Consider the following 27,456-nt stretch of genomic DNA (forward strand, 5'->3'; position numbering starts at 1 on the left):
ACCATCTTGCCCAGTAGAATTCCTACAGAGGAGGTCATTCGGCCCATCGAGTCTGCACAGACCCTCCGAAAGAGCACCCCACCTCGTCCCACTCCCCGGCATTATCCCCATAACCTCACTTAAAGGGGGAATTTAAGATGGTCTAATCTCCACATCTTTGGTGCAACATCTCTCAATGAACCCTGTACAATGCTTTAACGAACTGAAAGCCTGGCATCTGTACTTTTTTTCTGTTTACGGCAACAACATATTTATCACACACCTCTTAACAACAGCAGCTAATATCCGATTCAAAGTCCTACCGCCGGGAATGTAGGGAATCCCCACACACCCCCCCAAAAAATGCGGGTGGTTTTCCAAGTGCCGCGAACCTGCACTCAGGATTAATGCAAACTGTTCGTAAAATGAACGTGCAACTTCAGAAACCATTTGCGGGTCGTGGTGGCACTAGGTGCCAGACACCTGCCCACCCCTCCGGGGACCGCATGTGTTCCAGATGGAACGTTGTGCAACGTGGGGAGAGGGCGCGCGGTTGGGGGAGGGGCCGCGAGGAGGCGCGAGGCAGCTTTTTCAAATGTTGGGTCCCGGGCGGGAGTCGGTTTGTGGAGAGAGCGCGGGCAATGAAGGTCAATGTCGACCGTGACAGTCTCATCACCTGGTGAGAGAGAGGGTTACACTTGATCCTTTAGAATCGCCAATAGAAGGGGTGGGCTCGGGGGGTGAGATTCTTTCTGAGTTGTATTAAATTCCTTGCACGGATGAAAGTGAGTGTTTGGAAATGTGTTTTTCTTTTTGCACGGGAAAGGTTTGTGTTTTGAGGCGCAACATTTCGGCAAATTATTTGGCTGTCAAGTCTGTGCAACTGAAGCCTCGACTGACACCAAAGCCTAAAACACGGGGAGGGGAGGGGAGGGGAGGGGAGGGGACATTGAAGTATTTCCGTTTTCACAGGGTGTAGGATGGACAGCGTTTGGAACAGGCATGGCACAGATAGGTCTCAGCTATTCTTTTAAATCTTCAGGCAAGAATGACCAGGCGGAAATGGCTCTTGGTGAAAGGTGCTGCCCTGGGTACAACCCCGCACCGTATTTTGATGCACCAATAACACCAGTTCAATTTCATAAATAAACTAAATCAACAGAGTGGAAGAGGGTGCCGCCACAGTTAATATGGAATCTGGAGTTTAGTCCTTCTGCTGCAAACAATTGACCCCCAAAAAATGCAGGAAACAATTCTGCTCGTTGATCTGTAGTTGCACACTCGGTGAAATGTAGTATATATTTCCTGGGTGGAAGAAGTCTCGAAGCGTCAGCAAACACTTCGGGTGGAGAACTGGAAATGTGAGGTTTAGATGCATGATCTTGATGTATTTTGCCTGATTTGCTCTCAGGAACACACTTGCTGAACTCTTCCCGGGGGGGGGGGGGGGGGGGGGGGTTGAATTTTCCATGGCTGGTGGAAGGAGCAGGTTCGTTTATTTTCCATGTTTTTTCTCTGCCCCGAAGTAAGCCTTCAAGTGGCCACTTTTACAGTTCTTACTCCTTTCTGTAACTATCTTTTAAAAACCGAAGGATTTTGTGAATTAGGAAGTCAAGGGTCTTTAAAAATTGAGGAAAAGATATTCGAACAACTGATTATTCCTTGCCATTTGACTGTTTGTCAGTCAAACATTACCTCTGCTTTCTCTTCTCATAGGTGCTGCCGGACCTGCTGAGCTTTTCCTTGTTTCAGATGCCTTTTGCTTATTTTGATTATTTCTTTCAGTCGCTTGTAATTTTCAAGCTGATCTACTGAATAGAACCAGTAATACTATTTTAAAAGAGGCTGAACGAGAGAAAATGATTTTGACAGTGAAAAGAGTGATGGATTAAGCAATGCCGTTTTCTCCATTCCCTTAAGCAATGCCGTTTTCTCCATTCCCTTAAGCAGTGACATGGAATTCTTATTTGTATGTGAAGTTGAATTTCGTTCTCCTAACAAGAATACTCTAGCAACAGTAAACAGTCTGCTGTTATATAAACTATATTCTTTAAACTATGGTGTGAATATAGCTGTGATAATTGTGAAGGAATTATCCAGCACTTTTTCCACTGACATTTTTTAAAGTTTGTAATGCACATTGATAATCAAGGATGAGTTGAAAAGTACAACTGCATGAACTTGGAAAGGTGTTTAGGCCAAAACAGGATGAGTGGAACTGTTGAGCAAGTATGAGATATATTGCTCTTCAGATGATGAAATGTCCCAATTATATATTGTTAGAAGTACCCGTTCATGTGAAACAACATTGAAATGTTGTCCTGTTTACAAAGTGGAGTTCTGCATGTTTTTTTTCCATCAGGTACAATATAACCTTTGAATTGCTTAATGATCCCATGGGGAGATCAACAGATTTCATCGGCTTAATGCTGTACTTGTTAACAGCTGGATTTGAGGTGCACCAGAACAACGTTAAGAAAAACAAATTTAAAAATATGCTTTAAATACATCCCAAAGATATGAAGAAACAGTATCCCCTCATTAAAAAATAAATTAAAATTAAAGCATTCCTTTCTCTTAAATTCCATCAGTAAGGTTCTTGCATATGTTTTAGTCTTTATTTTATGTCATTCCAATGAAATTGTGTTTTATTCAAAGGAATGTCTAATGAGGAGAGAAATGTTTACTTGTTTACATGAATCATAATTATAATAAAGAGAATGGTTCTTCCAAAAGCACTACAGTAGAGAACCACAAGTTTGAACTGGTCAGGACGAAAGCCTAGGCTTTTCTAAAGCATTTAGAACATAGAACAGTACAGCACAGAACAGGCCCTTCGGCCCTCGATGTTGTGCCGAGCAATGATCACCCTACTCAAACCCACGTATCCACCCTATACCCGTAACCCAACAACCCCCCCCCCCCCCCCCCCACCTTACTTTTTAGGACACTACGGGCAATTTAGCATGGCCAATCCACCTAACCCGCACATCTTTTGGACTGTGGGAGGAAACCGGAGCACCCGGAGGAAACCCACGCACACACGGGGAGGACGTGCAGACTCCGCACAGACAGTGACCCAGCCGGGAACCGAACCTGGGACCCTGGAGCTGTGAAGTATTTATGCTAACCACCATGCTACCGTGCTGCCCATTTTGGACTAACCATTTGTTTGGTCTGTTTAGCACCCAGTATTTGGTTTTATAAGGTACTGACCGTTCTCACAAGAGGAGTAGGAAAAACATTTTTGATTGAGGAAATATGGAGTTGAAAATTCAGCTCCTGGTAAGATATGATGCTGAGATTGTGAACAGTATGATTCAACTGGGGACAATGGCTGCGAGGCGGATAAATTTGGTTGTGAGGCTGTTTAGTTTTTGGTGGAGGCAATGCCTTTAGTCCTTCCAGTGTTTAACTGAAGGAAACTGTGTCTCATCCAGTACTGAGTGTTGAACTAGTAACCTGACAACAAAGAGGCAGTAGAGATGTTAAGCAAGATGGTGGAAAGGAAAAGCTGCGTGTTGAGTATACATGTAAAAGCTGACCTTGAGTCGATGTTGTCAAATGGTAGCATGTGAATAAGGAACATTAAGGGCTATGGACATATCATCGGAAACTGTGGAGGTAAGTGTGTGAGGTTCGGAATTGCTGAAGATTTTCTGGCTACTATCAAATAATTAAAACCGGAACCAAACCATGGCAATTTCAGTGCCCTGGACAAAGGAGGAAACGTGTCCGAGGAGGATGGTACAGTCAATAATTAATCAGTTTTAATTTTTCCTCTTAATATAATTCATCTGAAGATTCAAACGGTTTGTACCTACAATTGTCATCTGTAGACTACTTTTTTCATTCACAGGTGGTGGATGTCGCTGGCTAGGCCAACAATTGCCCTTGAGATTAGCTGTCTTCTTGAATTACTGTATATCATGCAGTGCTATTAGGGAAGGAGTTCCAGGAATTTGACCAGCAACAGTGAAGGAATGGGCGATATATTTCCAAGTCAGGATGGTGTGTGGCTTGGAGGAGAATTTGCAGGTGCTGGTGTTCCCATGTATCTGCTGCCCTTGTCCTAGCTGGTAGTGGTTGCATGTTTGGAAGTTGCTGTCATGCAATTGTAGGTGGTACAATGGCATGCTGCAGCCAAGGTGCACCAATGATTGAGGAAGTGAATGTTTATTGTGGTGAATGGGCTGCTTTGTCCTGGGTGGCGTTGGGTTTCTTGAGCATTGTTGGATCTGCACTAATCCGGCAAGTGGAGAGTATTCTGTCACACTCCTGATTCGTGCCTATTAGACGAACAACTGGCTTTGGGCCTATGAATTTCCAGCAGCTGATGTGTTCTTGTAGCCATTTATAGATGGTATTCACAGATTCACAGATAGTAATGTTATTGAATGTCATGGGGTGATGTAGAATTCAGTCATGCTAGAGGTGGTCATTGCCTGGCACTTGTGTGGCACAAATGTTATTTTTCACTTACCAGCCGAAGACCTAATGTCTTGCTGCACATGGACATGGACTGCTTCAGTATCTGAGGTGGTGTGAATGGGGTTCTGAACATTAGTGAAACAGCGAACATCCCACATCTCACTTTACGCTGGAAGATTATTGATGAAGCAGCTGAAGATGGTTGGACCTAGGACACTACCCTGAGGAACTCCTGCAGTGATGCCCAGGGACTGAGATGATTGATCTCCAACAATCAGAGATATCTTCTTTTGGTATGACACAAACCAGTGGAGTTTTCCCCTATTCCCATTGACTTCAGCTTTTCTAGGGCTTTATGATTCCACACTTGGTCAAATGCTGCTTTAATATTAAGGGCAGTCATTCTCACCTTACTTCTATCTTAAATTGGGAACGGGTTTTGCGCATTTTGCTTTCCTTGGCATGTTTTAGCTTTTAAAGGTGCTGAATAAATGCAAGTTGTTGCAGAATAAAGGCTACTTACTTATCAATACATACATTTTACAAATGTTTCAAATAAACTAGTCAAGTTTACAAAATACTGTCAATAGCGAAGCACCGTTGTCATGTGAGCAAGCAAACATACTAATTAGGAGCAGGGGAAGGCCATTTGGGTGCTGAAGCCTGCTCTGCCATTCAATAAGATCATGGCTGATCTGATTGTAACCTAACAGCACATCTCTGCCTCCTCCCAATAACCTTTCACCCCCCCCCCCCGTAGTAATCAGAATCTATCTAACTATCCCTTTAAAAATATTCCACTGCCTTTTGAAGAAGAGTTCCAGAGACTCTCAGTCCCCTGAGAGAAAAACGTCTCATATCTGTCTTAAATGAGTTACTCCCTATTTTAAAACAGTGACCCCTAGTTCTAGATTCTCTGGCAAGAGGAAACAGGCTCTCCACACCTATCCTGTCAATGCCCCTCAGGATCTTAAAGGTTTCGATCAAGTCGCCTCTTACTCTTCTGAACTCTAGTGGATACCTAACCTCTCCAACCACCCTCATCAGAAAACCTGCTCATTCCTGGTATTAGTCCAGTAAACCTCTGGACTGCTTCTCATGCATTTACATGTTTCCTTAAATAAGGGGAGCAATACTGAAAACAATACTCCAGATGTGGTCCAAATTTCCTGTACAACTGAAGCATAACCTCCCTACTTTTGTAATCAATTGCCCTCTCAATAAATGATAACATTCTATTAACTTTCTTAATTACTTGCTGTACCTGTACACCAGCCATTTGTGATTAATGCACTTGACAAGCAGACCCCTTTTGGATTCTCTCACCATTTAGATCATAAGCTTTTTTATTTTTCCTGTCGAAAATAGACAATTTCACATTTAATGAAATGAAAATCACTTATTGTCACAAGAGGCTTCAATGAAATTACTGTGAAAAACTCCTAGTCGCCACATTCCGGCGCCTGTTCGGGGAGGCTAGTACGGGAATTGAACCCGCGCTACTGGCCTGCCTTGGTCTGCTTTAAAAACCAGCTATTTAGCCCTGTGCTAAACCAGCCCTTACACCTTACCCTTACACCTCAGATTTTATGCCTACTCACTTAACCGATCTACGTCCCTCTGTACCCTCTTTCACACTTTACTTTCCTATCTATCCTATTCCAAGTAATAAAAATAGTGAAGTTGAGACCCGAGTACTGATCCCTGTGACATACAACTCATCACATCCAATCAAAAAAAGACCCATTTATGCTAATTATCCGTTTCCTGTTAACTAGCCCATCTTCAATCATTGCCAATATGTTACCCCTTACACCTTGAGCTTTTAGTTTCCACAATAACCTTTGATGTGGCACCTCATCAAATGTCTACTTGTCAAAGTTATCACTCCATTCACATTACTGTTCTGTGCGACCAGCACTTTTCGATTATTGGTATTGTGCTATACACAAAGTGAGTAAAGGATCCATTTGCTCTTTGTTTATTAACATTGGAGGTAAAATGTTCTCACCAAACAAAAAGGAATAATAGTAGCAGGTCCGATGAACTGAATAGAACAATTTGGCTTACAGTCCTTATGTTATTAGGCTTGTCCATATCCTGGTCTTACTGAATTATTTAACTATGACAAGTATTTTTCTGAAATTCCCAATGATACACATTCCATGTTTTCGATATACTTGTATCAATTTCAGATTTACTTTGATATTTTACAAATTTCTGTAAAATGGTTCAGCTTGCATAATGTTTTTAAAATTGCCAAAAGGTAACGGCAGATTTTGTACTCTGTTTTCTTTGCAGATTTCATTAGAGATTTAGACTATAATTTCTGAGGGTGGTGTTGTGTTCTAACCCACATGAAGGAATACTGACGTGCCTTACTATGTCAGTTATTTGAGTCAGCGCCTTTTCAGGTGTTATGTACACATGATGTAATATACAGACAGGTCCAACGATCAATTACCTTTGTTTGCTCAGTGTTACACCGTACCGGGTTGATCCACCCACCTCGTCACTAAAATTGCCTTGTGTACCTATCAGTCAAGGGTTCAAGCCAACTCTTTGTAACAGCCGGTCCTTTTTTAGCTGAATATCGAACGCTGTTTTGAAACTTTCAAGGCTTATTTGAATTTTCTGTTTCAGTTTTGAGAACATAAGAACTAAACCGATGTTTGATGGATTTAATTACTGGGTGGTTCTGCATTGTCGCTGACATTTGTTGACGGTAACGGAAGAAACAGCTTGTGGTGCTATGGTTTGAAGTTACCAAGTGCAATATCTCTTGTGTGTCTAAGCACGGAGGAAAAGCAGAAATTCAAGAACCATACAGGAACTGTTACGGTGAGAATTATTGCTACCTTTTTTCCCGTTCATAAAGTAACCACAATTGTTAATTGGTGCAGTTTGTCATAAGGGATTGATAATTTCAGACTGAAGTGGGAAATGTCTTAACTCAGGGCTGTGAATCTTTGGAACTATTTACCCCATAGAGTTATGGAATGCTCCATTGTTGAGAATATTTAAGACTAAGATCAATAGTTTTTTGATCTCTCTGGGAATCAAGGGGCACAGGGAGCGGGCAGGAAAAAGAAGTTGATAGGAGGATCAGCCATAATCGTATTGAATGACGGAGCAGTCTTGATGGGCCAAATGATCTCCTTCTGCTCCTATTTCTTATGTTCTTATAACCATAAAAACCTTGGATGAATATACAGAAAATACCTCCCGATGGCATTGAGACCCCAATTAATCCTTTATAACCAAAGCAAGTTTAGGATCTGAACTTTCATATGTAATCTGTATATGTGTTTCACTGTTTTAATATATTTTACCCTTACCATGTACAACATTGACTAAATTGAGTACACTTACATCATTAAAGGCATTCACAAATTTGATAATCAGTATAATGGTGTAAGCATAATGGACCTTATAACTTTGAAGCTCCTTGGATTTTACGATTCTATGCCATCAGTGGAAGTTGTTGTTTAGGATTAAATATGGAGATAAATGAATCTATAAAATGGAGTTGTGCTTGCTTAGTGATGGGAAGTAAAGTGTATATGCAGATATTTGCTTCAGGAGATGTGGAAGCAACTGGCTACATGCTCCTTTTATAGTCTTAAAATATTTCCTTTTAAAGTAATGTACGTATATGTATGGCATCCTGAGAAATTTAGGATAGGCTTCTGGATTAAACTTCACTGTATTTTTGGGTACCTCTTTAAGAAACAAAATCTGAGATTGGCACCACAAACCAAGGGAAACAAGTTACTTTAAAATTAAAAAAGTACAGTTTTCTTCCAGCCTTGGTTTCGAAGTTTTGACTTTTGGTTACATGAAAGGTTTATACCTTTTACTCAAAAAATATTTTCCCTCATTTTGCCGAATACTTGTTTTGCAAGGGCAGGATTTCCCTTCAGTACACTGGATGTGGCAACAGAGGTGTAAAATGGTGTTTTAACCACTGTCTGCAATAATGGGTATTTGCGCCGCAGTGTCTGCTTGCACGCAGGGGAAATATGCTGGTTCACGGGCACATGGCCTCTGATTTGCCAGCTCCATTGTGTGCTCACTGCTTCCTCACTCCAGGCACCATATTTAAATGGCACCTGTGCACAGTTTTTTTAAAAGCTGGAGCCCAGGACTGCTTCATGGAAGACATGGCTCCCAAAGGGATGAAGCAGGCTGCTCCAAAAGTCAGTGATGCCTCATTGGAATGCCTGTTGGACACAGTTGAGGCCGGCCGCAATGTCCTCTATACCCGTGATGGTCAGAGGACATCTACTAGCCTCGCCACTGTGACTTTGCAGGAAGTGGCAGCAGTGGTTAAAGCCAACACAACAGAAGAGGTCAGCCACTTGGTGCAGAAAGAGGACAAATATTCTCATTTGTGCAGCCATCACTCTGAACTCACATTCACAAGCCTATCAGACATTCACTGATATCTCTTACCCTGCCAACTCAAGGGACTCTCTCAAACACACGTTCACATCTCCACCTGGACTCTTTTCCACTGGGATTTGCGTTCATGGATCAGTCCTGCTCACACTCACCATCTTTTTTTATGCAGAACAATATTGCACACAATTGCAGAGAGTGGTCCCAGAGTAGGGGTGAATGCCAGAACGCAAGGTCGTCACTAGCTTCAAGAATAGAACCAACAAAGTGGCTGGAGAGGACATGGACCATGCCACAGCGACGGCGGGTCAGTGGCACAAACCCATATAAGAGTCTTGGACTAGCACATTCTTTAAACAACCATACTCTGAATGCATTGACCTGGTTTAGAGTTGCCTCCTGTGCACTACGTATCTCTACTTTCTTTCAAAAGCACCTCTGACAAGCTCCACTGACCCTAATGAATCAGGCCCTCAGCTTGAGCTCAGATGAGGAACCTGAGCAACTGTTGAACACCCTTAACAATGATCACTGATATTGTGTTCTGTGATCTTGGCTTGCAGTGATTCTACAGATCTGCTGGTGACTTAGCCAGAATGATGGTTTATTAATGTATACGTGGTAAGGTAACAATCAGAATATTATACAGACCAAGCTATCATAGAGTTACATTAGACTCTCCTGGAACTACCCTTATGTGCGACTCTCCTTGTGTATGCCCCACAACCTTCTCCTGGTAGACTTCCGGTGGCGGCAATGCGGAGCTAAGCCGCACGTTCGGCAGCTCCCGCAAATAACGGACTTTGGGGCTCTTCAGGGCCCTCAATGGAACTTCGTTGACGAATCCCGACGTGGGAAGGGGACTGGAGTCGATCCCTACGGTCCTATGGTCCAGACCAGGAGTGGGGTAAGAAGAAAAACGGTGGAAGCACTCCTGGAAAAGTGGGGGGAAGAAACACAAAATGGCGGCCGGAGGAGTGGAGGCAGTGGGCGCAGGAGCAGCAGGAGACTGCTGCGCTGCTTCCAGGAGCTTAAGGTGGAGCTGCTGGAGTCGCTGAAGGCTACCACCAGAGAGCTGATGGAGACTCAGACAGCCTAGGGGGCCGCGATCTGGGAGCTGCAGAAGCAGGCCTCCGAAAGGGAGGATGTGGCCATCGCGGGGAAGGTGGAGATGCATGAGGCGCTCCATAAAAGGTGGCAGGAGCGGTTCGAGGAGCTGGACAACCGGTCGAGGCGGAGGAATTTGCGGATCCTGGGCCTCACGGAGGGGCTGGAGGGGTCGGACCTGGCGGCCTATGTGGTTGTTATGCTGAACTCGCTGATGGGAGCTGGGTCCTTCCAGGGGCCCCTGGAGTTGGAGGGGGCCCACAGAATTCTGGCTAGGAGGCCCAAGCCGAACGGGCCGCCGCGGGCGGTGTTGGTGCGGTTTCACCGGTTCGTGGATCGTGAGTGCGTGCTCCGGTGGGCCAAGAAGGAGCAGAGCAGCAAGTGGGAGAACACGGAGGTGCGGATCTTCCAGGACTGGAGTGTGGAGGTGGCGAAGCGGAGGGCCGGGTTCAACCGGACAAAGGCGGTGCTCCACAGACCGAGCGTGAAGTTTGGCATGTTGCAGCCGGCGCGTCTGTGGGTCACCTATAAGGACCGGCACCATTATTTTGAGTCCCTGGAGGAGGCGTGGGCCTTCGTGCAGGCCGAGAAACTGGACTCAAACTGAGGGTCTAAGATGGGGGATGTTGTATAGTATAGTACAGTATAGTATAGAGAAATACAGCACAGAACAGGCCCTTCGGCCCACGATGTTGCGCCGAACTTTTGTCCTAGGTTAATCATAGAATTTTGGACAATTTTTCATGGCCAATCCACCCAACCCGCACATCTTTGGACCGTGGGAGGAAACCGGAGCACCCGGAGGAAACCCACGCAGTCACGGGGAGGATGTGCAGACTCCGCACAGACAGTGACCCAAGTCGAAATCGAACTTGGGACCCTGGAGCTGTGAAGCAATTGTGCTATCCACAATGCTACCGTGCTGCCCTTAAGAAGTTAACCTACACTCCCTTATTCTACCCTAATCCAAGTACCTATCCAATAGCCGCTTGAAGGTCCATAAATTTTCCGACTCAACTACTACCACAGGCAGTGCATTCCATACCCCCACTACTCTCTGGGTAAAGAACCTACCTCTGACATCCCCTCTATATCTTCCACCATTTATCTTAAATTTATGTCCCCTTGTAATGGTGTGTTCCACCCGGGGAAAAAGTCTCTGACTGTCTACTCTATCTATTCCCCTGATCATCTTATAAACCTCTATCAAGTCGCCCCTCATCCTTCTCCGTTCTAATGAGAAAAGGCCTAGCACCCTCAACCTTTCCTCGTATGACCTACTCTCCATTCCAGGCAACATCCTGGTAAATCTCCTTTGCACCTTTTCCAAAGCTTCCACATCCTTCCTTAAATGAGGTGATCAGAACTGCACACAGTACTCCAAATGTGGCCTGACCAAGGTTTTGTACAGCTGCATCATCACCTCACGGCTCTTAAATTCAATCCCTCTGCTAATGAACGCTAGCACACCATAGGCCTTCTTCACAGCTCTATCCACTTGAGTGGCAACTTTCAAAGAACTATGAACATAGACCCCAAGATCTCTCTGCTCCTCCACATTGCCAAGAACCCTACCATTAACCCTGTATTCCGCATTCAGATTTGTCCTTCCAAAATGGACAACCTCACACTTGTCAGGGTTAAACTCCATCTGCCACTTCTCAGCCCAGCTCTGCATTCTATCTATGTCTCTTTGAAGCCGACAACAGCCCTCCTCACTATCCACAACTCCACCAATCTTCGTATCATCTGCAAATTTACTGACCCACCCTTCAACTCCCTCATCCAAGTCGTTAATGAAAATCACAAACAGCAGAGGACCCAGAACTGATCCCTGCGGTACGCCACTGATAATTGGGCTCCAGGCTGAATATTTGCCATCCACCACAACTCTCTGTCTTCTATCGGTTAGCCAGTTTGTTATCCAACTGGCCAAATTTCCCACTATCCCATGCCTCCTTACTTTCGGCATAAGCCTACCATGGGGAACCTTATCAAATGCCTTACTAAAATCCATGTACACTACATCCACTGCTTTACCTTCATCCACATGCTTGGTCACCTCCTCAAAGAATTCAATAAGACTTGTAAGGCAAGACCTACCCCTCACAAATCCGTGCTGACTATCCCTAATCAAGCAATGCCTTTCCAGATGCTCAGAAATCCTATCCCTCAGTACCCTTTCCATTACTTTGCCTACCACCGAAGTAAGACTAACTGGCCTGTAATTCCCAGGGTTATCCCTATTCCCTTTTTTGAACAGGGGCACGACATTCGCCACTCTCCAATCCTCTGGTACCACCCCTGTTGACAGCGAGGACGAAAAGATCATTGCCAACGGCTCTGCAATTTCATTTCTTGCTTCCCATAGAATCCTTGGATATATCCCGTCAGGCCCGGGGGACTTGTCTATCCTCAAGTTTTTCAAAACGCGCAACACATCTTCCTTCCTGACAAGTATCTCCTCAAGCTTATCAGTCTGCTTCACGCTGTCCTCTCCAACAATATGGCCCCTCTCGTTTGTAAATACTGAAGAAAAATACTTGTTCAAGACCTCTCCTATCTCTTCAGACTCAATACACAATCTCCCGCTACTGTCCTTAATCGGACCTACCCTCGCTCTAGTCATTCTCATATTTCTCACATATGTGTAAAAGGCCTGGGGTTTTCCTTGATCCTACCCGCCAAAGATTTTTCATGCCCTCTCTTAGCTCTCCTAATCCCTTTCTTCAGCTCCCTCCTGGCTATCTTGTATCCCTCCAGCGCCCTGTCTGAACCTTGTTTCTTCAGCCTTACTTATGTAATGTACTTGTGTTTGCTCTGTTTAATGCAAGATGTGGGTTGGCCTTGGGGTGGGTGGGGGGATGTCTTTATGTCTTTTTTGTATGGGTCTGGTGGACGGGTTCGGGCTGGGGGGTAAACGGGGAGTGCGGGGAGCTGGTGGGGGGGGGGGGGACTGGCAATGGGAGTTGCCCTAGAGGAGGTGGGGTTGGGCAGGGCGAAAGCGCGGGCTTTTCTCTGGTTTCCCGCGCTGTGAGATGGTGGGGGCAGAGTCGGGGCTGAGAAGCGCGGGCTGTTGCTGGCTGTTTTTTTTTCCCCGCGCAAGAGTGGGGGGCGGGGGGGAGGAGGACCTGCTGATGGGCACGAAGGAGGAGGGGTAGTCCCACGTGGGGAGGAGTCGGAGGTAGGGCGGGAGTCGCCGGGGTCAGCAGAAGTTAGCTGGCTCATGGGAGTGCTATGCAGGGAGGGACGTGGCTAGGAGGGGTCCTAGCCTGGGGGGGGGCAGGTACCGGGTTGCTGCTGAAACGGTCAGGAAGGAGCTGGAGGATGCAGGGGGTGCTGGGGGGGGGGAGGGAGTTCCCGCCGTGGGGAACTGGCAGAGCGGGGGACGCTGGCCAGTGGTGGGCAGGGGATGGGTTATGGTTAATCGGCAGGGGAGGGGGGCAGGGAGCCCTCTGAGGGGGCTGAATGGGCCGGTCAAACGGGCCCGGGTGTTTGCGCACTTGAAGGGGCTGAAGGCGGATGTGGCCATGCTCCAAGAGACACACCTTAAAGTGGCGGACCAGGTTTGGCTGAGGAAGGGATGGGTGGGCCAAGTATTTCACTCAGGGCTGGATGAGAAGAGTCAGGGAGTGGCGATCCTGGTGGGGAAGAGGGTGACGTTTGAGGCGTTAAAGGTGGTGGCTGACAGTGGCGGGAGGTATGTGATGGCGCGTGGTAAGCTGCAGGGGGAGCAGGTGGTGTTGGTGAATGTTTATGCCCCAAATTGGGACGATGCGGGGTTTATGCGGCGTATGTTGGGCCGCATTCCGGACCTGGAGGTGGGGGGCCTGATCATGGGGGGGACTTCAACACGGTGCTGGATCCCCCATTGGATTGACCCAAGTCCCGGACGGGTAGGAGGCCGGCAGCGGCTAAGGTGTTGAGGGGATTTATGGACCAGATGAGGGGGTGGATCCCTGGAGGTTTGCGAGGCCAAGGGCCAAGGGGTACTCGTTTTTCTCCCATGTGCATAAGGCCTATTCGAGGATTGATTTTTTTTGTCCTGAGCAGGGGGCTGGTTTCGAGGGTGGAGGATGTTGAATACTCTGCCATTGCCATTTCCATTTCAGATCATGCCCCGCACTGGGTGGACCTCGGGCTGGGGGAGGAGAGGGACCAACGTCCGCTCTGGCGCTTGGAGGTGGGGCTGCTGGCAGATGAGAAGGTGGCCGAGAGGGTTCGGGGATGTATTGAGAGGTACCTTGAGGCCAACGACAACAGGGAGGTCCGAGTGGGGACGGTCTGGGAGGCATTGAAGGCGGTGATTAGAGGGGAGTTGATTTCCATCCGAACCCATAGGGAGAGGGGGGAGCAGAGGGAGAGGGAGAGACTGATAGTGGAGATGGTGAGGGTGGATAGGAGATATGCGGAGGCTCCGGAGGAGGGATTGCTGGGGGAGAGGCGTAGCCTTCAGGCCAGGTTCGACCTATTGACTACCAGAAAGGCAGAAGCTCAGTGGAGGAAAGCACAGGGGGCGGTGTATGAATATGGGGAGAAGGCGAGCAGGATGCTGGCACACCAGCTCCGAAAGCGGGACGCGGCCAGGGAAATTGGGGGAGTGACGGATAGAGCTGGGAAGGTGGTGCGGAGGGGGGTAGATGTTAATGGGGTCTTCAGGGACTTCTATGGGGAACTGTACCGGTCTGAACCCCCGGTGGAGGGGGGTGGAATGGGGCGCTTCTTGGACAAGCTGCGATTTCCGAAGGTGGAGGAGGGGCAGGTGGAGGGACTGGGGGTGCCGATCGAGCTGGAAGAGTTGGTTAAAGGGATAGGGAGCATGCAGTCGGGGAAGGCGCCGGGGCCGGATGGGTTTCCGGCGGAATTTTATAAAAGGTATGCGGACCTGTTGGGCCCTCTGTTGGCCCGGACCTTTAACGAGGCAAGGGAGGGGGGGGCTTTGCCCCCAACTATGTCACGGGCGCTGATTTCCTTGATCCTGAAGCGGGACAAGGACCCTCTGCAGTGTGGGTCAGATAGGCCGATCTCGCTGCTAAATGTAGACGCCAAGCTGCTGGCAAAGATCCTAGCCACAAGAATAGAGGATTGTGTGCCGGGGGTCATTCATGAGGACCAGACGGGGTTTGTGAAGGGAAGGCAGTTGAATACAAACGTACGAAGGCTCCTCAATGTTATTATGATGCCGGCTGTGGAAGGGGAGGCGGAGATAGTGGTGGCATTAGATGCGGAGAAGGCCTTTGATAGGGTTGAATGGGAGTATCTGTGGGAGGTGTTGGAGAGGTTTGGGTTTAGGGAGGGGTTTGTCCGTTGGGTGAGGTTGCTCTATGAGGCCCCGATGACGAGTGTAGACACGAATAGGAGGGGGTCGGAGTACTTTCGGCTGTACCGGGGGAATAGACAGGGGTGTCCCCTGTCCCCCTTGCTCTTTGCGTTGGCAATTGAGCTCCTGGCCATGGCGTTGAGGGAGTCAGGGAACTGGAGGGGCTTGGTGAGGGGTGGGGAGGAGCATCGAGTGTCGCTTTATGCGGACGACCTGTTGCTGTATGTGACGGACCCGGTGGGGGGGATGCCGGAGGTGATGAGGATTCTTAGGGAATTCGGGGGCTTCTCTGGGTATGTTCAACCTGGGCAAGAGCGAGTTGTTCGTGGTGCACCCGGGGGATCAGGAGGAGGGGATTGGTAGGCTCCCACTGAAGCAGGCAGGGAAGAGCTTCAGGTACCTAGGAGTCCAGGTGGCTGGGAGCTGGGGGGCCCTGCACAAGCTCAACCTCACAAGGTTGGTGGAGCAGATGGAGGAGGAGTTCAAAAGGTGGGATATGTTACCGCTGCCACTGGCGGGGAGGGTGCAGTCCGTTGAGATGACGGTGCTCCCGAGGTTTTTGTTCCTGTTCCAGTGCCTCCCCATCCTTATCCCGAAGGCCTTTTTTAGAAGGGTCAACAGGAGTATTACGGGATTTGTGTGGGCACATGGGACTCCGAGGGTGAGAAGTGTGTTCCTGGAACGGGACAGGGATGGGGGGGGCTGGCGTTGCCCAACCTGTGTCGGTACTATTGGACTGCCAATGCAGCGGTGGTGCGTAAGTGGGTAATGGACGGGGAAGGGGCAGCATGGAAGAGGATGGAGGTGGCGTCCTGTATGGGCACGAGCCTGGAGACGCTGGTAACGGCGCCGTTGCCGCTCCCTCCAACGAGGTATACCACGAGCCCGGTGGTGGTGGCTACCCTCAAAATTTGGGGGCAATGGAGACAGCAGAGGGGGCAGGTGGGGGGCTCAATGGAGTCCCCGATACGGGGGAACCACCGGTTTGTTCCAGGGAGCATCGATGGTGGATTTCTGGGCTGGCACAGGGTAGGGGTTAGGAGGTTGAGGGACCTGTTTGTGGAGGGGAGGTTCGCGAGCTTGGGAGAGTTAGAGGGGAAGTTTGGGCTCCCCCCGGGGGAACATGTTTAGGTACATGCAGGTTAGGGCGTTTGCCAGGCGGCAGGTGGAGGGGTTCCCCTTGCTGCCCCCACATGGGGTACGGGACAGGGTGCTCTCGGGGGTGTTGTTGCACGTTTTGCTATGGGTGTAAAACGCGTTTATTGGGGTGTATTAACTTGCCTCTGTTAAAGGCCGTGTGCTTAACACCACTAGGCTCTGTATGTGTATTTTTCAGCTCAGGAGTCGCCAGATGCCGTATAGACACCTCACAAATATTCCAAGGTCAGGTTCAAAGTAATAAAACGATACACCGATTAGTAAGTTCCAAACGATCAATATTTATTATACAATTATAATAAATACGCATGCACACACTAAGGGACTAAGCTATGACTAAACTAAGCAATCAGAATACTTAACTACACAGGAACAGGCAAGGTCAGGGAGCGAGGCCTTCGTCCCGGTCTTGGTCTGCAACCTTCAGAAAGCGTGCTGGTCACTGGGGGTCTAGCGGGCTTGGTTCGCGTAGCGAGCGTCGTATTGGCACTTACGGTTCGGCGGCTGGTGCTCAACGGCTGGAGTCAGGATACACGTTCAAGGTCTTGGTCAAAGCCGGAGCACGAAACAACAGACAGGACCATGTGTGGGGGTCTACTTTTATAGGGGTCCCCAATGTCCTTGCCTTTTCCTGGGCGGGCTTTACCTTCGGGTATCGATTGGATCGCTTCCAATCGATATCTTTTGAATTCCTCCAATGTGAGGGTCTTTCTCGATGGTGGGGGCGGTTTCTATAGTGGATACTTCTGGTGCCACTCTGTCTGGACATCCACTCAAGTATCTTATTCAAACCCAAATGTTGCCATTGTGTGTGCCTAGATCTGGACTGCCTCATTAGTATGTAAAACGTTCTGCCATTATCACCTTTGGTTTGAGATCTTCCACCTGGCCAGAAACTAGTTTTGCTGCTTGCAAAATGCTAATGAGTTTTGCAGGCTGCAGCCTTGGCTAAACTGTTTTTCCCTGCAGTCTTAGCGATTCTCCATTTTGTTTAGTTCAGTGTCCATTTTAGGTGGCTACAGTGGCTACAGTGGCTACAGTGTGGGTTGGAGGAGGGAGGATTTCAGACACATACCGGGTAATGCAGGAGGTAGACGAGGCCTCGGTGGAGGAACTGAAGGGGAAATGGGAAGATGAGCTGGGTGAGGAGATTGAGGAGGGGACGTGGGCGGATGCCCTGGAGAGAGTGAATTCCTCCTCTTTCTGTGCGAGGCTTAGCTTTATGCAGTTCAAGGTGCTGCATAGGGCCCACATGACTGGGACGAGGATGAGTAGGTTTTTTGGGGGTGAAGACAGGTGTGCTAGGTGCTCGGGGAGCCCAACGAATTACGCCCATATGTTTTGGGCGTGCCCAGCGCTGGGGGAGTTTTGGACGGGGGTAGCAAGGACGGTGTCGAGGGTGGTGGGATCCAGGGTGAAGCCAGGCTGGGGACTCGCAATCTTTGGGGTTGCAGTGGAGCCGGGAGTGCAGGAAGCGAAAGAGGCCGGTGTTCTGGCCTTTGCGTCCCTTGTAGCCCGGCGGAGGATCTTGCTTCAATGGAAGGATGCGAGGCCCCCAAGTGTGGAGGCCTGGATCAATGATATGGCGGGGTTCATTAAATTGGAGAAGGTGAAATTTGCCCTGAGGGAATCAGTACAAGGGTTCTTTAGGCAGTGGCAGCCTTTCCTTGACTTCCTGGCGGAACGGTAGGGAAATAGGCCGGCAGCAGCAGCAACCCGGGGGGAGGGGGGGGGGGGGGGGGGGGGGGGTGGGGTTTGGTTCGGTGGGAGGGAGAACTGTGTACATGGGTTTTTGGGATGTGGCGGGTGTTATCTCTTTCCCTTTTGTTGTTTGGGTGTTTTTTTTGTTTTTTTTCCTTTGTTTGCAGTTGCTTTTGAAGTTGGGTGGGTGTTCTTGGGTTTTTACCACGGTTGTTTTGTTAATATTGTTTTGTTTATATTTTGTGAAAATTTTAATAAAAATTATTTAAAAAAACCCTTCTCCTGGTAGCCAGGTATCAGCTGACACCACCTGCTGGTGGGAGGTCACACTGCTGAGTACACGTAATATTATCTACAGGCATATCACCACATCCCCTTTCCTTAGGAGATATTGATGTTTATGTATAAACATGACCGCTATCTTTATATATTTGGTATAGATATGCATAAACAATATAAGCGAATTTAACTAGTGTATCCATAGACATGGTATGCCTGTACGTTGTATGTCTCTTGCACATAGCTCATTGTGTCTCCCTCACAGGATCGCCCCTGTGATCACTTGGGCTGTTGCCAGCCTTTTTGAAGACTGATTTGCGTGCCGGTCTCTTGCTTCATATTGTTTTGACACAATGTCTTTGGAAGGCATGTATCCTTGATGGCCGCATGTGCATCACCAGCTTTTTATTTTTTTGCTTCTTCCCACGACGATGTTTGCTGCTTCGTTGTATGGTCTCTGGCTGCGATTGGCGCTGACGGCAAAATAGGAGTACTTTACTCCAGCTCCGGGTACATGCCTTCCAAAGGGTTCGAGACCCGATTCTCGTGTCCTGGGGCGGCCAGCATGGTGCTGGAGCGGGGTCCGCGCTTGCGCAGTTGCCTTCTAGCGCATGCGCAGTGGCCTTTTTCTCCGCGCCGGCCCCGGCGCAGGGATCCAGGAGCCTTCAACCCCAAGGTCCCGCCAGCCCTGAGCATGTTAGAATGGCGCCGGCGGGACTCGGATTTTTTCAGCCAGCAGCTAGGCCCATACGGGCCAGAGAATCACGACGCCGCTGGAGGATCGCTGCTACGGCTGTTTGTGGTGATTCGCCGTGGGGCTGGTGCCATGTGCGTCCATCTGTTTTTTCACGGGCGGGAGAATGGCATTGGGGCGGCATGGCGCGATTCGCGCGGCCCTCCACCAATTCTCCTGCCCGTGGGGGGTCGAGAATTGCACCCTCTGTCTCTGGCTTGTCAGTCATGACATCAACATTTTCTCTTTTGTTTTCATCAGTGGGATGTACTAGCTCTCCCACTCTTTTTTCTCTTTTTTTTTAAATGATTATCTGACAAGTACTTTTCACATTTGGCTTTGGAAAACCCTGTTTTAGTGCTGGTCTGCATTCTGTGCATGGAAGTGTGTGGATCCTCAGTTGGGACCTGTGGCATCAGTGTGCTTCCAAGGGTTTGTGTTGCCTCGCCCAATTCTGTGCCCTCAACTGTAGGTTGAAAAGCCTCACTCTCTGGTGCCTGGGCCATGTCGATTGCCACATTTCTGGCACAAAATGGCGACTCCTGATGGCTGCTTATAACGGCCGCCCACATTGAGACCACGTTTCTTTATGACATGCGTCACAGCGCTAATGGCACTGATGTTCCTCTATGTTGGCACTAAAATGCTTTGAGCGTATGTTGGCGCTAAAATGCTTTGAGCTAAGAGTGCTGATTTGCTGTGCAGCTAACTCACTTGCATGGCAAATCGTTATTGCATGTTCCAATATTAAATCTTCTTCCCGCAGCAACCTCTCGTGGAGCTTGTCATTTGATATACCAAATGCAATTTGGTCACGGATCATTGATGATTTAAGACTACTGAAATTGCAGGACTGGTCATTCAGCCTCAAGTCAGTGACTGAACTGTCGAAAGATTCGCCTGGTTTCTGGGTATGCATACGGAAAATGTATCTCTCAATCGTTTCATTCTTTTTGGGAGAGCAATGGCGATCAAAATACCCAATGACTTCAGGGCATCTCTTGCTTTCCTCTTCACTATCAAAAGCAAAAGTATTATATATTTCAATTGCTTGTGGACCTGCCGCCGTGAGCATAACACAATTTGCCTTTCGTCAGGCTGTGCCTGCAGGCCAAGGGCCAATACATAGAGGTTAAACTGCTGTTTGAAGACACACCAGTTTTTGTCGACGTTACCCGATATTTGAAGCTGGTGGGGTGCCTTCAAACCCTTCGTCTCGAACTTCAGTATCTTTTACTGTGCTGAGTCACCAATGGTCGCAGTTCACTAGGTCGGTTCTCAGCCAATTTAACTTCGCCTTTTCTGACGTTACCCTCAAATCTTCAGCACATCTGGTACCATGTTGTGTTCTGTGATCTTGTTGTGCAATGATTCTACAGAACTGCTGGTGACTTAGCCAGTACGATGATTTATTAATGTACATGTAAGGTAATGATCAGAACATTATACAAACTAAATTATAGAATTACATTAGACTCTCCTGGAACTACCCTTATGTGCGACTGTCCTCATGTACGCCTTACAACTTTCTTCTGGTAGCCAGATGTCATCTGATTGATATCTGACCTCCCACCTGCTGGTCTTCAGAGTCTGAATAAAATGACAAACCTCTGGAATAGCCCTAAATCAGTTGGTAGGGCTACAGCAACAATCATGGAACATCAGGAAGGGATGTCAGTTACATTTCTCAGATTGTAACAGATGAAGGAAGAGTCCGTCCACCTTCAGTCTGAGGTGTTAGCATCGGTGTCTCAAAGTACTGAGGTCAACGCTGGTAGAATGACAACCGCCATGGAGACTGTGGCCAAGGACATTGCATCCGTCAGTGGCTACACAAGAGGAGGAAGGGATAAATCTTTGGGTATCCTTCTGTGGGGCAAGTGCACCCCCATAGGCCTGTGGATCTGGAGGTGATAACGTCACAACAAGAAGGGCTGGACAGTCTTGGAGTCACCTGGGTGGATGGCCCCGGGGTGCCCAGCTGCTGGTCCTCCTTCCTATGGTGCCCGAGAACCCTTGGCTGACTCCTTCAGAAGGGGAACCTGGAATGAGACTTGAGTAGATGCACACCTGCAGAACGTCCTCAAGTGCCTTGGACCAAGTTTCGTCCATCAGTTTCAGTTTCAGTCCATGTATTGTCCTATTGCTGGAGATGCATCTCCTTGAGGAGCTTTGTTAGATTTAAGGCATTCAGCTATGAGCTGTCTGAGGATAACGGAACAGCTCCTTCCTCTTTTAAGATGCTACTGCGGCTGGGATACTGGAGAAACTTAAAGAGGCAGCACCTTCTGCTCTCGTGTTTATGTTGCTGTTTATGTGATTGAAGGCTCTTGTTCAAAAGGGCATTCACTGCGACATGTCATCTTCCTTTTGGAAATCTGGTGACTACGGGGCCTTGCGCATACACCTGCCTCGCCTCATCTGACCTGTGCTATGCCTTTTTCTCTGCTGGCTCTGTTTCCTAGAACTCGACGCACTCCTCTCCTTCAATGTCCTACTCATCGGAGGAGGCTTTCAACTCCATGTTGACATCTTGCAAATCCTCCCATGCTTGCAGTAAGCCATGACCTTCTGGGGAATGTACTGGAGTACTCTACCAGATCTGTCCAGGCCCTGGAATCACATCTTGAAGATGCTGTAGTATGTTCCACCAATGCTTGGGTAGCAATGTGAGCTTTGTTGTACCTTCTCTCTGTGAGATTCTGTGGCTGCCACACAGGTGTCATCAGCCCCATCCTTTTTGGGTGGCCTTTGTCATTGAAGAGTTGGCCCTGGATCCTGTGTGACCCCGCAAAATGTTCGTTATTTGCGATCTATTCAAGATGTATGAGTCGTGGATGTTTCTTGCGAATCTGACTTGATAGATTTTTCTTATGGTCGCAGGCCAGCTGCACAGTGAGCAAGTGATACTCTTTACTTCCCCTTATTTTGAGGCTATGCCCCCTAGTTCTGCTTTCACCCGCCAGTGGAACAACCTTCCTGCATCTATCCTATCTATTCCCTTCATAACTTTATATGTTTCTATAAGATCTCCCCTCATCCTTCTAAATTCCAGCGAGTACAGTCCCAGTCTACTCAACGTCTCCTCGTAATCCAACCCCTTCAGCTCTGGGATTAACCTAGTGAATCTCCTCTGCACACCCTCCAGCACCAGTACGTTCTTTCTCAGGTAAGGAGACCAAAACTGAACACAATATTCCAGGTGTGGCCTCACCAACACCTTATACAATTGCAGCATAACCTCCCTAGTCTTAAACTCCATCCCTCTAGCTATGAAGGACAAAATTCCATTTGCCTTCTGAATAACCTGTTGCACCTGTAAACCAACTTTTTGCGACTCATGCACTAACCCAGGTCTCTGCACAGCAGCATGTTTTAATATTTTATCATTTAAATAATAATCCCTTTTGCTGTTATTCCTCCCAAAATGGATAACCTCACATTTGTCAACATTTTATTCCATCTGCCAGACCCTAGCCCATTCACTTAACCTATCCAAATCCCTATGCAGACTTCCAGTATCCTCTGCACTTTTCGCTTTACCACTCATCTTAGTGTCGTCTGCAAACTTAGACACATTGCTCTTGGTCCCCAACTCCAAATCGTCCATATAAATTGTGAATAATGGGCCCAACACTGATCCCTGAGGGACATCACTAGCTACTGATTGCGAACCAGAGAAACACCCATTAATCCCCACTCTTTGCTTTCTCTTAATTAACCAATCCTCTATCTATGCTACTACTTTACCCTTAATACCATGCATCTTTATCTTATGCAGCAACCTTTTGTGTGGCACTTTATCATAGGCTTTCTGGAAATCCAGATATACCACATCCATTGTCTCCCCGTTATCTACCGCTCTGGTGATGTCCTCAAAAAATTCCACTAAATTCGTTAGGTACGACCTGCCCTTTATGAACCCGTGCTGCGTCTGCCCAATAGGACAATTTCCATCCAGATGCCTCGCTATTTCTTCCTTGATGATAGATTCCAATCAAAGTAGATAAACTAAAACATAAAATCTTCTCTATCTTGCAAAGTTCCAACTGCGAAGCAACCACTGCTGGGTTATGTATTCTTCACGCCATTGCGTTCAATAGAAGCACAGTTGAAACTTAACCATCATTCACACATACAAACACCTTTGGCCAGCATGAATCTAACTATAGAATTTATCCTTCCAGGCACAGAAACATTAGATCAAACCCACTTTAAATTATATCTTATTTATAATGCTTACCAATTACAAATATAAATCCCTTAAAACGACCTTTGTTTTCCAAACAATCTCAATTCACCTTGCCCTCCTCTCTGATTTCATACTTTTCTGTCCCCTCCACTTCAACTCCCTTATTTACAGAAGTCTCCTTGACCTTTTCACCTCAGATGGTTACTCTAATCATGGTCTTGATGGTAAACAAGACCATTCCTGACATTCTGTTGTATATCTCACGATTCCTATCCTGCTAACTTCTTCAAACCCCATTCACAACTATTTGGGCCACCACATTCTTGCTGTCCATAATCCTGAGGCCATCCAAAATATTCTGTCAATGTCCTTGCATAAGATCATTAGACATAGAAGCAGAATTAGGCCACACGGCCCATCGAGTCTGCTCCGCCATTCAATCATGGCTGATATTTTTCTCATCCCTCTCTGATCCCCTTATTAATCAAGAAAAATGTGTTCATGAGATGTGGGCGTCGTTAGCTGGCCCAGCATTTATTGCCAACCCCGAGGGCATTTAAGGGTCAACTACATTGCTGTGGATCTGGAGTCATATGGAGGCCAGGTCATGTGAGGATGACAGAATCTCTTCTCTAAAGGACATTAGTGAACCAGATGGGGTTTTATGACAATCGACATTGGTTTCATGACCATCATTAGACTTTTAATTCCAGATTTATTTTATTGAATCCAAATTTCACCTTCTCCCATGACAGGATTTGAACCTGGGTTCTCAGGGCATGACTCTGGGTCTCTGGATTACTAGTGCAGCTACAATACCACAACACCACTACTTCCCCAACGGAACATGCACCAAGTTCCATTCCCCAACTGCTTCCCAGTGCTTGCTGACCGACATTAGCTCCCTGTCAAGCAACACCTTGATTCAAAAATTCTCATGCTTATTTTTAAATTCCTCAATTAACTCACCCTTCTTTATCTCTGTAATCTCCTCCAGCTCCATTATCCCCCAAGAAGTCTACACTCATCTAATTTGGGCCTCTTGAGCACCCCTAATTTTAATTGTGCCACATTGGTGGCCAAGTCTTCAGCTGCCTGGGCCTAAGCTCTGGAATTCACTCTCTTACTCTACATCGCTTTCCACCTTTAACACTTATTCTTGAAAGCTACCTTTTTGACTAAGCTTTTTATCAGTACTTTATTTTAAGGTATTCCTTTTACAACAAGGTGAGTTTGGAGGTGAGTGCAAAATACAAAGCATATCTGCAATAGTAGCATGATGCTCCGAACACAACTCTGCTGATACAGATCAGTTCCCAATCCTTAATCTCTATGTTGAGTTGGTCTTAATGGATGGCACAATAATGCTAGATCCATGGACTCTCCTGAGTCACTGAGTCAGATCGGGACTGTGCCTGGGGTTGGGGAGTGTTTACATCCTCCCTGGTGCCATACACCGATGTCTATTCGGATAGCACTATGCTGTGGGACTCATGCAGTAAATATCTGAAGTTTGACCAGGTGTAGGGTGCGAGCTGAGGCCGGGGAGAAGACTGACGAAGACAAGGGGGCAATATGGAAGGAAAGCAGTGCAAAGATAGGGGGATGGTATACATAAGGGGTGCAATGTGGAAGGAGGCATAAACAGAAAATGCTGAAAAAACACAGCTACAGAGAGAGTGGGTTCTTTCAGGGGGTAACAGATGAGTGTGAGAGGTGTGGGCAGGGTCAGCGAATCATGCACACATGTTTTGGGGTTTCGAAAAATTGAAAATTTTGGGTGGGAGTGTTCGCAGGTGGCCTGGGAAAATCAAATTGGTAGCAGATCTCAAGAAAAGGAATGTCTAAGAAATCTTATTTTGGAGCAGCTTGTGCATCAGAAAGCCCTGAAAGAGGATCAGGAGCCCACTAGGCAACAGGCAGTTCTGGATTTGGTGATGTGTAATGAGGCAGACTTGATGAGGGAATTTAAGGTGAAGGAACCCTGAAGGGGCAGTGAATAAAGGTAACTACAGATATAAGGGAGGAGCTAGCCAGAGTTGATTGGAAGGGGAGGCGAGCAGGGAATATGGTGGAACAGCAATGGCAGGAATTTTGGGGGTTTTTTCAGAAGGCACAACAGAAATTCTTCCCACGGAAGAGGAAACATGCTAAGGGGAGGATGACACAGTCAAGGCTGGCACGGAAAGTCAGGTACAGCACAATCGCAAAAAAAAGACATACAATGTGGCGAGGATTAATGGGAAACCAGAGAATTGGGAAATCTTTAAAAGCAAGCAGAGGACAACTAAAAAAGCAACAAGGAGGAGGGGGGGAAAGAAGATTAAATATGAGTATAAGCAAGCTAGTAATATAAAAGAAGATTGTAAGAGCTTTTTTCGATATATTAAAGGTAAGAGAGAGGCACGAATGGACATTGGCCCACTGGAAAATGAGACTGGAGAAGTAGTAATAGGTAGAGGAACTGAATATGTACTTTGCATCAGTCTTCACAGTGGAAAACACCAGTGGCAAACCAGAACTTTGAGTGTCAGGGGACAGAGGTGAATGTAGCGGCAATCATTAAGGAGAAGGTGTTGGGGAAGCTGAAAGGTCTGAAGGTGGATAAATCATCCGGACTGAATGTACTACACCCCTGGGTTCAAAAGGAGATTGCTGAGAAGAAAGTGGCGGCATTGGTGGTGATCTTTTGGAATCGGGGAAGATCCCAGTGGACTGGAAAATGGCTAATGCTAGCCTGACTTCGGACATTGGTAAGATTTTGGAGTCCATTATTATGAATGAGATTGCGGAGTACTTGGAAATGCTTGGCAAAATAGGGCTGAGTCAACACAACTTCATCAAGGGGAGGTCATGCCTGAACAATCTAATAGAATTCTTTCAGGAGGTAATGAGGAAGTTAGACAAAGGAGAGCTAGGCAAAGGAGAGAGCCAGTGGACATGATCTATTTGCATTTCCAGAAGGCCATTGACAAGGTGCCATACAGGAGGCTGCGAAATAAGATACGAACCCATTGTGTTAGGGACAAGGAACTGGCATAGATAGAGGATTGGCTGACTGGTAGAAGGATAGCCATAGCCAGGGGATAAAGGGGTATTTTTCAGGATGGCAGCCGGTGACTAGTGGTGTTCCACAGGGGTCATTGTTGGAACCAAAACTATTCAAGATATACATTAATTATCTGTAAGAAGGAACTGAGGACATTGTTGCTAAGTTTTCAGTTATGTAGAGGGACAGGTAGTATTGAGGAAGCAAGGGGGCTGCAGAAGGATTTGGACAAGCTAGGAGAGTGGGCAATGAAGTGGCAAATTAAATACATTGTGGAAAAGTATGAGGTTATGTCCTTTCGAAGGAGGAATTTAGACATAGACTATTTTATAAATGGGGAAATGCTTTGGAAATCAGAAGCGCAAAGGGACTTGTGAGTCCTTGTTCACGATCTCTTTAGGTTAACGTGAAGGTTCAGTCGGCAGTTAAGGCAAATGCAAAGGGCAGCACGATGGCTCAGTGGATAGCACTGCTGCCTCACAGTGCCGAGGTCCCAGGTTCGATCCTGGCCCTGGGTCACTGTCCGTGTGGAGTTTGCAAATTCTTCGCGCGTTTGCGTGGGTTTCGCCCCCACAACCCAAAAGATTAGCAGGGTAGGTGGATTGACCACGCTAAATTGCCGCTTAATTGGAAAAAATGAATTGGGCATTCTAAATTTATGTTAGAAAAAAGAAGGCAAATACAGTGTTAGCGTTCATGTCAAGAGGGCTAGAATACAAGACCAGGGGTGTACTTCTGAGGCTGTTTCATGTTCTGGTCAGACTCCATTTGGAGTATTGTGAGCAGTTTTGGGCCCCGTGCCTAAGGAAGGATGTGCTGGCCTTGGAAAGGGTCCAGAGGAGGTTCACAAAAATGATCCCTGGAATGAAGAACTTGTCGTATGAGGAAAGGTTGAGGACTCTGGGTCTGTACTCGTTGGAGTTTAGAAAGATGAGGGGAATCTTATTGAAACTTACAGGATACTGCGAGACCTGGATTGGATGGACGTGGAGAGGATGTTTCCACTTGTCGGAAAAACTAAAACCAGAGGACACCATCTCAGACTAAAGGGACGATCCTTTAAAACAAAGATGAGAAGGAATTTTTTCAGCCAGAAGGTGGTGAAT

General features: G+C 47.3%; 1 protein-coding gene across 3 annotated transcripts in view; it reads left to right on the forward strand.

The window, feature by feature from the left end:
* Window positions 1–584: 584 nt before the first annotated feature.
* LOC119962771 (phospholipid-transporting ATPase ID-like) overlaps window positions 585–27,456 on the forward strand; it is a 348,272-nt gene continuing 321,400 nt past the window's right edge. For 2 of the 3 annotated variants that reach the window (XM_038790831.1, XM_038790829.1), the window contains exons 1-2: window positions 585–658; window positions 7,054–7,251. The gene's annotated coding sequence lies outside the window, so the exon portion shown is untranslated. Of the gene's footprint in view, window positions 659–6,971; window positions 7,252–27,456 lie in introns of those variants that run through there. The other variant, XM_038790830.1, reaches the window with a different exon arrangement.

The sequence above is a fragment of the Scyliorhinus canicula genome, chromosome 3, assembly GCF_902713615.1.
Source record: "Scyliorhinus canicula chromosome 3, sScyCan1.1, whole genome shotgun sequence".
NCBI lineage: Eukaryota > Metazoa > Chordata > Chondrichthyes > Carcharhiniformes > Scyliorhinidae > Scyliorhinus > Scyliorhinus canicula.